Source organism: Musa acuminata, chromosome BXJ3-1, assembly GCF_036884655.1.
Source record: "Musa acuminata AAA Group cultivar baxijiao chromosome BXJ3-1, Cavendish_Baxijiao_AAA, whole genome shotgun sequence".
In the NCBI taxonomy this organism is placed as follows: Eukaryota; Viridiplantae; Streptophyta; class Magnoliopsida; order Zingiberales; family Musaceae; genus Musa; species Musa acuminata.
Genome location: NC_088349.1, coordinates 24,952,545 through 24,963,043, shown reverse-complemented (window position 1 = coordinate 24,963,043; position 10,499 = coordinate 24,952,545). Strand labels below are relative to the sequence as shown.

Here is a 10,499-nt window from a genome sequence, read left to right as displayed (position 1 = left end):
AGATAAGAGCGTGATGGGAGGCGAAAAGACCAGTGATATCAATATAGGAGAGAAAGTAGTGGAGGAAGGAGGAGATACCATGTGAGGCATATTTGGTTCGGATAAACTAGTTTGGGTCATTTCATAATTAAATCATCTAAACTATGTAATAAAAGTCAAGGACAAGAGCATACTTATTCTATTACCATATTGATCACACAATATTTGATGGTATTTATCTTTTTCTACAATAATTATTTTTAAAACATATCAACGGAAGTTATTTTTATCGGAGCAAGGTAAATGATATTGTCTTACCATGATATTGTGTTTTGATCTCGTCTATTGATGATAACAAAAATTTGTATAGTATCTTAAGATGTCACAAGCTCATGATACCGTTAGATGTATAATGTGTTGGAATCAAAATTATTCTTATGTCTAAAAAAATTACTAAGTTTAACATTATTGTTAGAATCTTATTTGTCATATATGAATTATCATATTGTGAGTTGATGATCATAACATATAATACTAATGATAATTTTATTGGTTTATAAGTATTACTTAAAAATGATAATATCAACAACTACAAAATTAGGATTTTCTTTACATAGACAGGTAAATCTTATTTCTCATATATGATCTGATCTGCTTTCATCTCTACTTCCGTCTGAGTCTGTTCTCTAACGTATTTTATCGTTGAAGTGAAACGGTCAGTTACAAGCAATTGTTGCTACCTCTTCGACGGCAGAATTCCAGAGGAAATTGTAACGCAACAGAAATTTGACGGTGATTAGGTGTTATATAACGATGCGATTTCAATGCCGTTACCTTATTAGTTAAACATAGCGGGACGTTTCAACGTCAGTACACATTGGTCAGTTGAATATAACGGCACGATTTCACGATATAACACAAGGCTGGGTCGGTGGCGTCTATATAAGCCGAGACCACCCTGTTTCGCACCTCATAACCTCTGTCTTCTCTCTCGCGCGCTCTCCTCTCGGCTCTCCTTTTGCTCTCTTGGCGATCTCGTCTTTCTGCGAAGGTCGGAGCTGCTCTCCGACGAAAGGACAAAGCTTCGAGCGATCGTCGGCTGGGAGTGAGCGTCCTCTCCTCCGATTTAGGGGAGAATTTAGATTCTTGTCGTGGTGATCTCATTCCTTTACCTTTGCTTGAGGTTTCGTTTCGCTTCGCTCTCGAAATTTTTTAGGGTTCAAGATATTGTTGAATTTTGATGATTTGGCTTCGTTTTGATTGATATAATTGACAATTTCGGTGACCAAAAATCAGAAAATTTGTTGTTCTCGGGGTTCTCTTTGATCAATTCTTCGTTAGGGGAGTGAGCGTCCTCTCCTCCGATTTAGGGGAGAATTTAGATTCTTGTCGTGGTGATCTCATTCCTTTACCTTTGCTTGAGGTTTCGTTTCGCTTCGCTCTCGAAATTTTTTAGGGTTCAAGATATTGTTGAATTTTGATGATTTGGCTTCGTTTTGATTGATATACTTGACAATTTCGGTGACCAAAAATCAGAAAATTTGTTGTTCTCGGGGTTCTCTTTGATCAATTCTTCGTTATCGATCGTCTGGGTTTTCAAGTTTCTTTTGGGAAGTTCGATCTTTCTGGTTTTCTTGATCGTCTCTCGTCACCTCGGCGTTTCTCGTTCTGGTTTCGATTCGCAAGATGGCTTCTTCTCGTTCCAGGCGTGTGGAGTACGACCGCTTCATCCCGTTCCGATCGGCGATGGACATGGACTTCGCGCGCTGTGCTCTAACCATGCCTTCTAGACCTCAGCGTGATGGTTCGATAGAATCCCCATCGAGTGTGGCGTACCAAAAACTTCTTGTTCAATGTATTTTGAAGAACAGATCTCGCATCTTCGCATTCAAGAGTGCACCCGAATCACCGGCCGACAAGGTGTCCCAATTTGACGAGGACAATCGACCGCACAAGAAGCAACAGAGGCGAATCCCAAAAGATGCAGATAGGGTTTTGGGTGCTTATGATATCTTAGATGATGATAGGTTGAATCTACTCGACTGGGGAAGCAATAACGTGTTGGCGATTGGCCTCAATGACAAAGTGTGCCTATGGAATGCTGCGAATAAGTCTAGTACGGAGTTTTCACGAGCCCTAGAAGACAACAGCCCTGTCACTAGCATCAGCTGGTCCCCAGACGGCAAAGTTCTAGCTGTGGCATTAGGCAATTCAGATTTACATCTGGTTGATGCAGCAACAAGACGTGTGTTGGTTGGGATCCAAGGTGACAGCCACTCCTTTGTTTGTTCACTTGCGTGGAGAAGTAATGCAATCTTGACGACTGGGAGATCCGATGGTAGTATTGTTGATTATGACATTAGAAAAGATGACCGGGCCATCTGTGACTATAGAGGGCATCGACTAGAAGTTTGTAGTCTTAAATGGTCCGAGTTGTTTGGGCGGTATCTGGCAAGCGGAGGGAAGGACAAACTTGTGCACATATGGGACACCCGCATGGCTGTTGCAAATCACCATCCGCGCCAACATCAATTGCTTCACAAGATCAGCAACCACACTTCCACTGTGAGGGCCCTTGATTGGTGCCCTACCAGGAGCAATCTGCTGGCTTCTAGTGGAGGACGCAATGATCATTGCATTAAGTTTTGGAATGCTGTTAATGGTGTTTGCTTGAACTCGATTGATACCGGCTCTGAAGTTTGTGCGTTGTTATGGGACAAGAACAAATATGAATTGTTGACCTCCCATGGGTTTCCAAACAATCAACTCACCCTGTGGAATTACACATCCATGATGAGAAAAGCTGAGCTTTTTGGTCATTCATCTCGTGTTCTTTACTTGGCTGGGAGCCCATTGGGAGGTGTAGTAGCTTCTGCAGCAGAAGATGAGACACTCAAGTTCTGGAATGTCTTTGAGACTCCCAAACCACCAAAACCTGAAGCAAACACTGTGCCCTTTGCCCAATTTAGTTTCATAAGATGAAAATGCTAATGGTTGGAAAAGACTATGAGAGTAATACGGAAAACTTCTTTAGTGCTTGACAAGAAGATCCATTGTTGATAGCGTTGCATAGAGCAGTTTGTGGCATCAAAGAGGCAACATATTTTCATACAAGCATCATACATTTAAGATCTTCAGATACGAGTGCAAGCGCCTAAGTTAAGTAAGAAATTTACAACCATGCTTTAATTTTTACAGCATTTTAATATGTTTATTATACAATAAACCAATGTGGTTGCAGCTGCAAGTTTGATTTTTGTATCCAATTTTTCTTTCAGCTTTGCATATATCTTGGGTATAACTTTTACCATATTGATGACACATGCAATCTATAAGCACTACATTATTGTTGCTATATTTTATGTGTTCTAGTTTTAATATTTTTATCCAAGTTGCATTCTTGTTGTATGTTTTTAGGTGATTTGTTAATTCTTCCTTCTTTAAATTTGAGAATCTTCATGTTGACTTCTCAAGTACTAGATGAAAATGCTGATGGTTGGAAAAGATTATGAGAATAATACAGAAGACTTCTCTAGTGCTTGAGAAGAAAATCCATTGCTGGTAGCATTGCATAGAGAAGTTTGTGGCATCAAAGAGGCAACATATTTTCATACAAGCATTATATATTTGTGATCTTTAGATATGAGTGCAAGTGCCTAAGATGAAAAATTTGGAACCATGCTTTAATTTTTACAGCATTTTAGGTCTATTTACACCGAGTCTATGTGGATGCAGCTGCAAGTCTGATTTTTGTATCCAATTTTTCTCTCAGTTTTGCACATATATTTGCTATAACCTTTGCCATATCGACATGCAATCTATAACCACTACATCATTGTTGCTATATTTTATGTGTCCTAGTTTTAATATTTTTAACCATGTTACATTCTACTATTATAGTTCTGTATTTTTATATAAATTATTTTTTTTCCTTCTTTAAATTTGAGAATCTTTATGTTGATCTTATTCTTTGTTTGTTTATGCTAATTATGCATAATTAGACCAACGAGGTAGCTGTTTATATATTTTTTTTGTTTCTGCTGAGTTGAGGTTTCTTATGATTTTAATGTAGCCTCCAGAATTTCAGACTTTTCTTGCTGTTGAAAAAACTGGTTATAAAGTGTATAATTTTGAATCTTAAGTGATTTCAATATGTTACTATATAGTGAATAACCTCCAAGTAAGATATAAGTTCAAGAGTGAAATCCAAACATAAAATATTTCAATTTTAATAGGATGTGTCATAATTTCTGTAGAATGTAGTCATCAGACCTATAAGAACTGTAAATCAAATTGAATATTTAATAGTAAAGAGATATCAAACATATAATTTTGTGAGTTTGTTAAAGATGAGGCATTATGATTCTGTTTATTACGTTTTTTTCTGTGATATAAACAGAGGCTCATGGCTTCCATTAATATACTGTCTTCTGCTGGTCTCAAGATAGAGCCTGACAAATGGAGTCAAATAGGATATTACGCAAGTTCTAAATTGTGGAAATTAGCTTATTATACCAACAGTTAATAAATGCTTGATTATAGTGATAGTGTCGTTCTGGTCCTTCTGGATTATAGTAATAAAAAGATCTTCATTGAGTCTGAAGGTTCTAATTTGTGATTATTTCGGTCTGCAGGATTTTTCTTGCTGATTAGCTGTTGCATTGTAGCAGACTAGTAGCAATCTTCATGAGATTGTTAGAGAAGCTTGCTAAGTTTCATACAAATGCTCACCAACTAATGACATGGCTACTGTTTCAGTATTTTGAATTATGCTGTTGCAGTCATATATCACGAGTTTCAGCATCCACGTGCTGTAGTTTGAATATGCTACTTGTGAGTATAAAACTGACCTCTGAATTGGTATTTCTTCATGCCACCTTCCCTGTTTATTTAAGGAGAATAAGCTATTAGCAGCTGTTGTGATTATTGATTTTAATTCCTAATATTATATATGTAAAAGGTTTAAATTGACATGATAATTCCAGTTGAAACATTTAAGTGATTGTTTTTTTGAGTCATTTAATTGACATGGTTATTTTGGCCCAGTTGTGTGGCTTTGACCATTCTAGTTAGTTTGGCTTGAAGATTTTCAACCTAACAAAGCTAATCTCAGATCTGAAATCAAAAGTGGCATCAGGTCCAGTATTTTCTGTTTGATTGAGCTCAAATTAGAGCATTAGTAAACTCCACAGTTCTTCCTATCTGTCATGTCCATCCTTGTCTAGCTTTATTGATTAGGAATTTTGCTACATAGTTACTTAATGCTAACCAGATTCAGTTTTTCTTTCATATCAAATTTTGTGTTGTTCATGAGTTGATATGCAACATGATGTGTACTTCTTTTTGTCAACTTGGTAATCATATCAGTGCAGGCCCCATTTGTTTTCAGTTTTGTACAATAGATTTGCCTAACATCTTTTGATTACAATCACCGTGATGATTAAGTATCACAAATCAAGCATTTGTTAACTGTTTTAGATTTGTGATGCTTTAGATTTTCCTAACATCGCAGATAATTTCACCTGCAACAACTTTCTTATAGACTGCCATTTGTGATGCTTTAGTCATATGTTGAGGCTTATTTTTCTTTTATTTTATGATCAAGGCACATTCTTTTTTTTATTCATTCAAGGACAAAGAGACCCGGAGCATTGATGCTTCACTTATTAGAATTTGAGAATCAGGTTTGAGTATCATTTTTTGTTGAAGCTATTATATTAGCCCTTTACTAGAGAATATCTCTAGTGGTTTCGCAAATTTGATTATTGAAAAGTCTAGTTTTTTACTTGCTCTTTTAGCTTGCCTCTTAATATTCTGTAACCTTGCTTGTGAATTATTGACAATTACTATACAGGAATTATGACTTCTGTCAGTCTTTCTATTAAGAAAGAAAAAAGAGACATTATCTCACTCTTGAATTGCATCCTAGATATTCTTTTATCATAGATCATTCATGAATAATATTTTTAGACAAATTTCAATTTCTTTAGCCTTTGGTTTTTCTCTTTTTTTTGTGTGTTTTTCACTTTGCACTTTTCTGGCAAAATAAATTTCAAACTGATATTTAGATCATTTTTTCATCATTTTAAAACTAAAGAATTTTCATATTAAGAATATAGGTTTGTCTAGAGGAAGCCTACCTTGTTGGAGTTGGATGTAAAGGCACTGAATATATAATTCATTTGCTGTTGATAAATCACTTGAAGAATTTGCACAATTAGCTCATGTTGTTACACTTATCGAAAGTATGTTTCTATTTCCCCCATTGAACATGATGCAGCGAATAGTTCTATGGCTGCTCTAAGTGTGCATTTCTAGAGGTTTAGAATCTAGGGGTATATTATTGCTTTGGCTGTCATTGAATGATGAAATTCAGAAAATATATCTTTCTATCATTAGTAAACTCTACAGTTCTTCCTATGTATCATGTCCATCATTGTCTAGCTTTATTGAATAGGAATTTTGCTACATAGTTTTATTTGATGCTAACCAGATTCAGTTTTTCTTTCATATCAAATTTGTGTTGTTCATGAGTTGATATGTAATGTGATGTACATCTTTATGTCAACTTAGTAATTATATCAGTGCAGGCCTCACTTGTTTTCAGTTTTGTACAATAGATTTGCCTAACATCTTTTGATTATAATCACCATGATGATTAAGTTAGCAAATTGCATCATGGTTCGTGCTACGCAGATAATTTCACCTGTAGCAACTTTCTTATAGACTGTCATTTGTGATGCTTTACTCATATGTTGAGGTTTATCTTTCTTTTATTTTATGATCAAGGCACATTCTTTATTTGTTCATTCAGGGACAAAGATACCCAGAGCAAAGATGCTTCACTTATAGAATTTGAGAATCAGGTTTGAGTATCTTTTTTTGTTGAAGCTATTATATTACCTTGACTAGAGAATATCTCTAGTGGTTTCTCAAATTTGATTATTGAAAAGTCATTAGTATTTTACTTGCTCTTCTGGCTTGCCTCTTAACATTCTGTAACCTTGTTTGCGAATTATTGACAATTACTATACAGGAATTGTGACTTCTATTAGTCTTTCTGTTAAGAAAGAAAAAAGAGACATTATCTCACTCTTGAATTGCATCCTAGATATTCTTTTATCATAAATCACTCATGAATAATATTTTTAGACACATTTCAATTCCTTTAGCCTTTCTTTTTTCTCTTTTATTTGTGTCTTTTTCAATTTGCACTTTTCTGGCAAAATATATTACAAACTGATATATAGCTCATTTTTTCATCATTTTAAAAATAAAGAATTATCATATTAAGAATATAGGTTTGTCAAGAGGAAGCCTACCTTGTTGGAGTTGAATGTAAAGGCACTGAATTATCAACATCATCATTTGCTGTTGATGAATCACTTGAAGAATTTGCATAATTAGCTCATGCTATTACACTTGCCAAAAGTATGTTTCTATTTCCCCCATTGATCATGATGCAGCAAATAGTTCTATGGTTGCTCTAAGTGTGCATTTCTAGAGGTCTATAATCTAGGAGTATATTATTGCTTTGGCTGTGTCATTGAATGATGAAATTCAGAAAATATACCTTTTTGAGGCATCTTTCTGACTTGAACTCCATTCTTTAATCTTACATAGGAAATATTTGATTGATGTCGCTTATCTAGTCCTACATGACATGTCATATTTAGTAATTTGTGCATCTCTTTGTATATGTCTCCTTCAAGATTCATAAAAATCATCTAGTGTTGTCAACAACACTAACAGGTGAAGACATCATGGATAGCTATTGCCATCCATTGAGATGTTGTATGATTGGTTATATTTATTGGGGTTGTATAATGTTGAGTTTTTCAATGGTTGTGATTTAAATTCAAATAGTCACAATCGTAGTTGCTTTCTATCTGGCTGAATAAGCTTTGGTGTTGGCGGGTTCTTTAATTACGTTAATGTCTCTTGAAGCTAGGGAATTGGGTTAGAGAAATTAAAAAAAAAAAAAAAGAATCCCAAAAAGTCAGAAATTATGAAAGCAAATGTAATTTTCAAATTTTTTTGTGGCCTTAAATAGAAATATTAAATGCAAAGCTACCTTTTTTGTGATCTTGGAGTTCTCTATTGGTGGTTGTTATTCGTCATATTCTTGAGAAGGATTAGTGACCGTATGACACTCCTATAATATGGGCTATTTGCTTTCTCCTTTTCAAAATTTCTATAGAATAGTACAACCAAAATTTAATGATCTATAAATTCTTCTCAATCTTAGATTTTTTCTAATTGAGTGTGTTTGTTTTGGCGAAATTAGGGAGTAACTTATTGACCAGATGACACTCCTATAATATGGGTCATTCCATTCTCCTTTCCAAAATTGCTGTGGAATAGTATAACCAAAATTTAATGATCTATAAACACTCCTTGACCTTGGGTTTTTCCCAATTGAGTGTGTTTGTTCTGATGAAATTAGAGAGTAACTTATTAATGGTTTTATTCTCTTCATTTCTTGGGTAACCACAATTACGATATGTAGAATGAATTTTCTTCGTTGTCAGGTCTTATGCTGTCTAGTTTGAACTTACAGTAGGTTTCTAGAGTGCTTGTAATCAAGATTCTAGTTATGCTAATTGATCCAAAGTTTTGTTTTGGCTTGCTTATTGAAATCAAAGGCTTCATATTGGCTCTAGAAAGGATGATGAAGCCAAGTGTGCAATCCAAGCCCGTGATATTGAATGTGTAATTTTATCAGGAAGAAGTTCTTATGCATTTATGATATAATTATTATGTAGTCATTAAAGCTCTCTAATATTGTATTTTATATTGCTTACTATGCTTTAACTAAAATGACCATACTCGCAACAATATAAACTAAAATGACATTACTAGGGGTGAGGAAGGGAGGAGGAGGAAAAAGGAAGAAAAATAGAGGTAGAAGGAGGCTACGGTGGAAGAGGAGGAAAAGAAGATGAGAACACTTGGCGGTGGTTGCACAAAGAGCAAAACAGGCTTGTGAGGAGACACGAACCTCAGAAGGAGAACTAGTTCAAGTAATTTTAAAAGAAAAAATGGTTTGATTCGGGTCTTCGAAAAAGGAAAACGGGCCTAGCATTTTTTTACAAAAAAGGTAAAAAACCATACCATACAGCTTGAAATGAGGCAGTCCACGTCTTAAATCATGCCCGGACAGTCATTATCAATCAAACTGACTAAAATTGAAATCAATGAAAATTGTGTTGTGTCTCAGTTTCTGATGTAATTCATTACTTTCTGAGTTACTTTCTGCCATTTGATAAAAAGTGGGAAAGATAAGTTAATTTCTGCCATTTAAATGCATTTTATAAATGTAATGAAATCTTCTAGCTCACCATTTTAGAGAAAGAGTAACGCATAATTGGTAGAAAATTTCTGCCAAGATTTCTTTCAAGTCGAGTATATCTCAATTCAGACATATTTTTATGATGTTTGATGATATCTATCATTTGTTGTCTATATCTAATTATCTTACACTTTCATTCAGATTTGTCGATGATATTTCTTTAATGTCGAAAACGATAGAAAACTTCACAAGCATGGATAGTTTTAGTATCTGAATAGTGTAAGTTACAAAAACTCCAATGCATTATATTCAAATCAAGGTTCGCCATACCGATGTGTACCGCCCGGTACGGGCGGTACGTACCGGTCCGAGAGGCGACCGGTACGCGGACCGCCCTCTACCGGGCGGTACACCAAAAAAAGTATATATCGGGCGGTAACGGTTGAAATTTCGACCGTTACCGCCCGGTACCATTCGGTAACGGTCGATTTCGACCGTTACCGCCCGATACCACTCGGTAACGGTCGAAATCGACCGGTACCACTCGGTAATGGTCGAAATCGATCGTTACCACACTGTAGCAGTGCTACAGTGCTCCAACGGTCAAATTGACCGTTGGAGCCCTTTCTCCTCCTATTTAAACTAATCTTCTCTCCCCTATTTCATTATACTCTCTTAAACTCTCTCTCAAACATTTCTTTTCTCTCATAAACTCTATAAAACAACGATTTGTGAATTCAATCGAGGTAAATTTGGGAAGATTAAGAGGAAGAACTTTCTAATCAAGAGGTATGTATTCGTTTTCTTTAATTAGAGAGTAATTAAGTTATTTAATGCTGCGATTAGTTATTTTAATGATGATTTAATCGAAATTTGTTTGATTTTATATCAATTTAATGTCTTTAATACCTATTAGGGTATTTGTCATGTTTATAGTGGTGAAAGAGAAGTAAATGATTAGTGTAGATAAATGATAAGTTTATCATAATTTGAATTTTGAATCATATTGGATTAAAATTACATATTTAATGTTTCTTTTATGTGTTTAACATATATATGATGGTAAAATAAGTTTAATTATGTTTTATTAAAGTTATTTAATACTGTAATTAGTTATTTTTACGATGATTTAATCAAAATTTATTCGATTTTATGTGAATCCAATATCTTTAATATCTATTAGAGTATTTGCCATGTTTATAATGTTGAAAGAGAAATAATTAGTGAA

At 34.8% G+C, this 10,499-nt stretch overlaps 1 protein-coding gene across 11 annotated transcripts in view; it reads left to right on the top strand.

Annotated features, from left to right (window-relative positions):
- Positions 1-968: 968 nt before the first annotated feature.
- LOC135629470 (protein FREE1-like) overlaps positions 969-10,499 on the top strand; it is a 31,512-nt gene continuing 21,981 nt past the window's right edge. For 5 of the 11 annotated variants that reach the window (XR_010493245.1, XR_010493246.1, XR_010493247.1 and 2 more), the window contains exons 1-3: positions 2,965-3,142; positions 4,614-4,812; positions 6,794-6,845. The gene's annotated coding sequence lies outside the window, so the exon portion shown is untranslated. Of the gene's footprint in view, positions 3,143-4,613; positions 4,813-5,584; positions 5,664-6,793; positions 6,846-8,841; positions 9,422-9,472; positions 9,551-10,499 lie in introns of those variants that run through there. The other 6 variants (XR_010493244.1, XR_010493242.1, XR_010493240.1 and 3 more) reach the window with 6 other exon arrangements.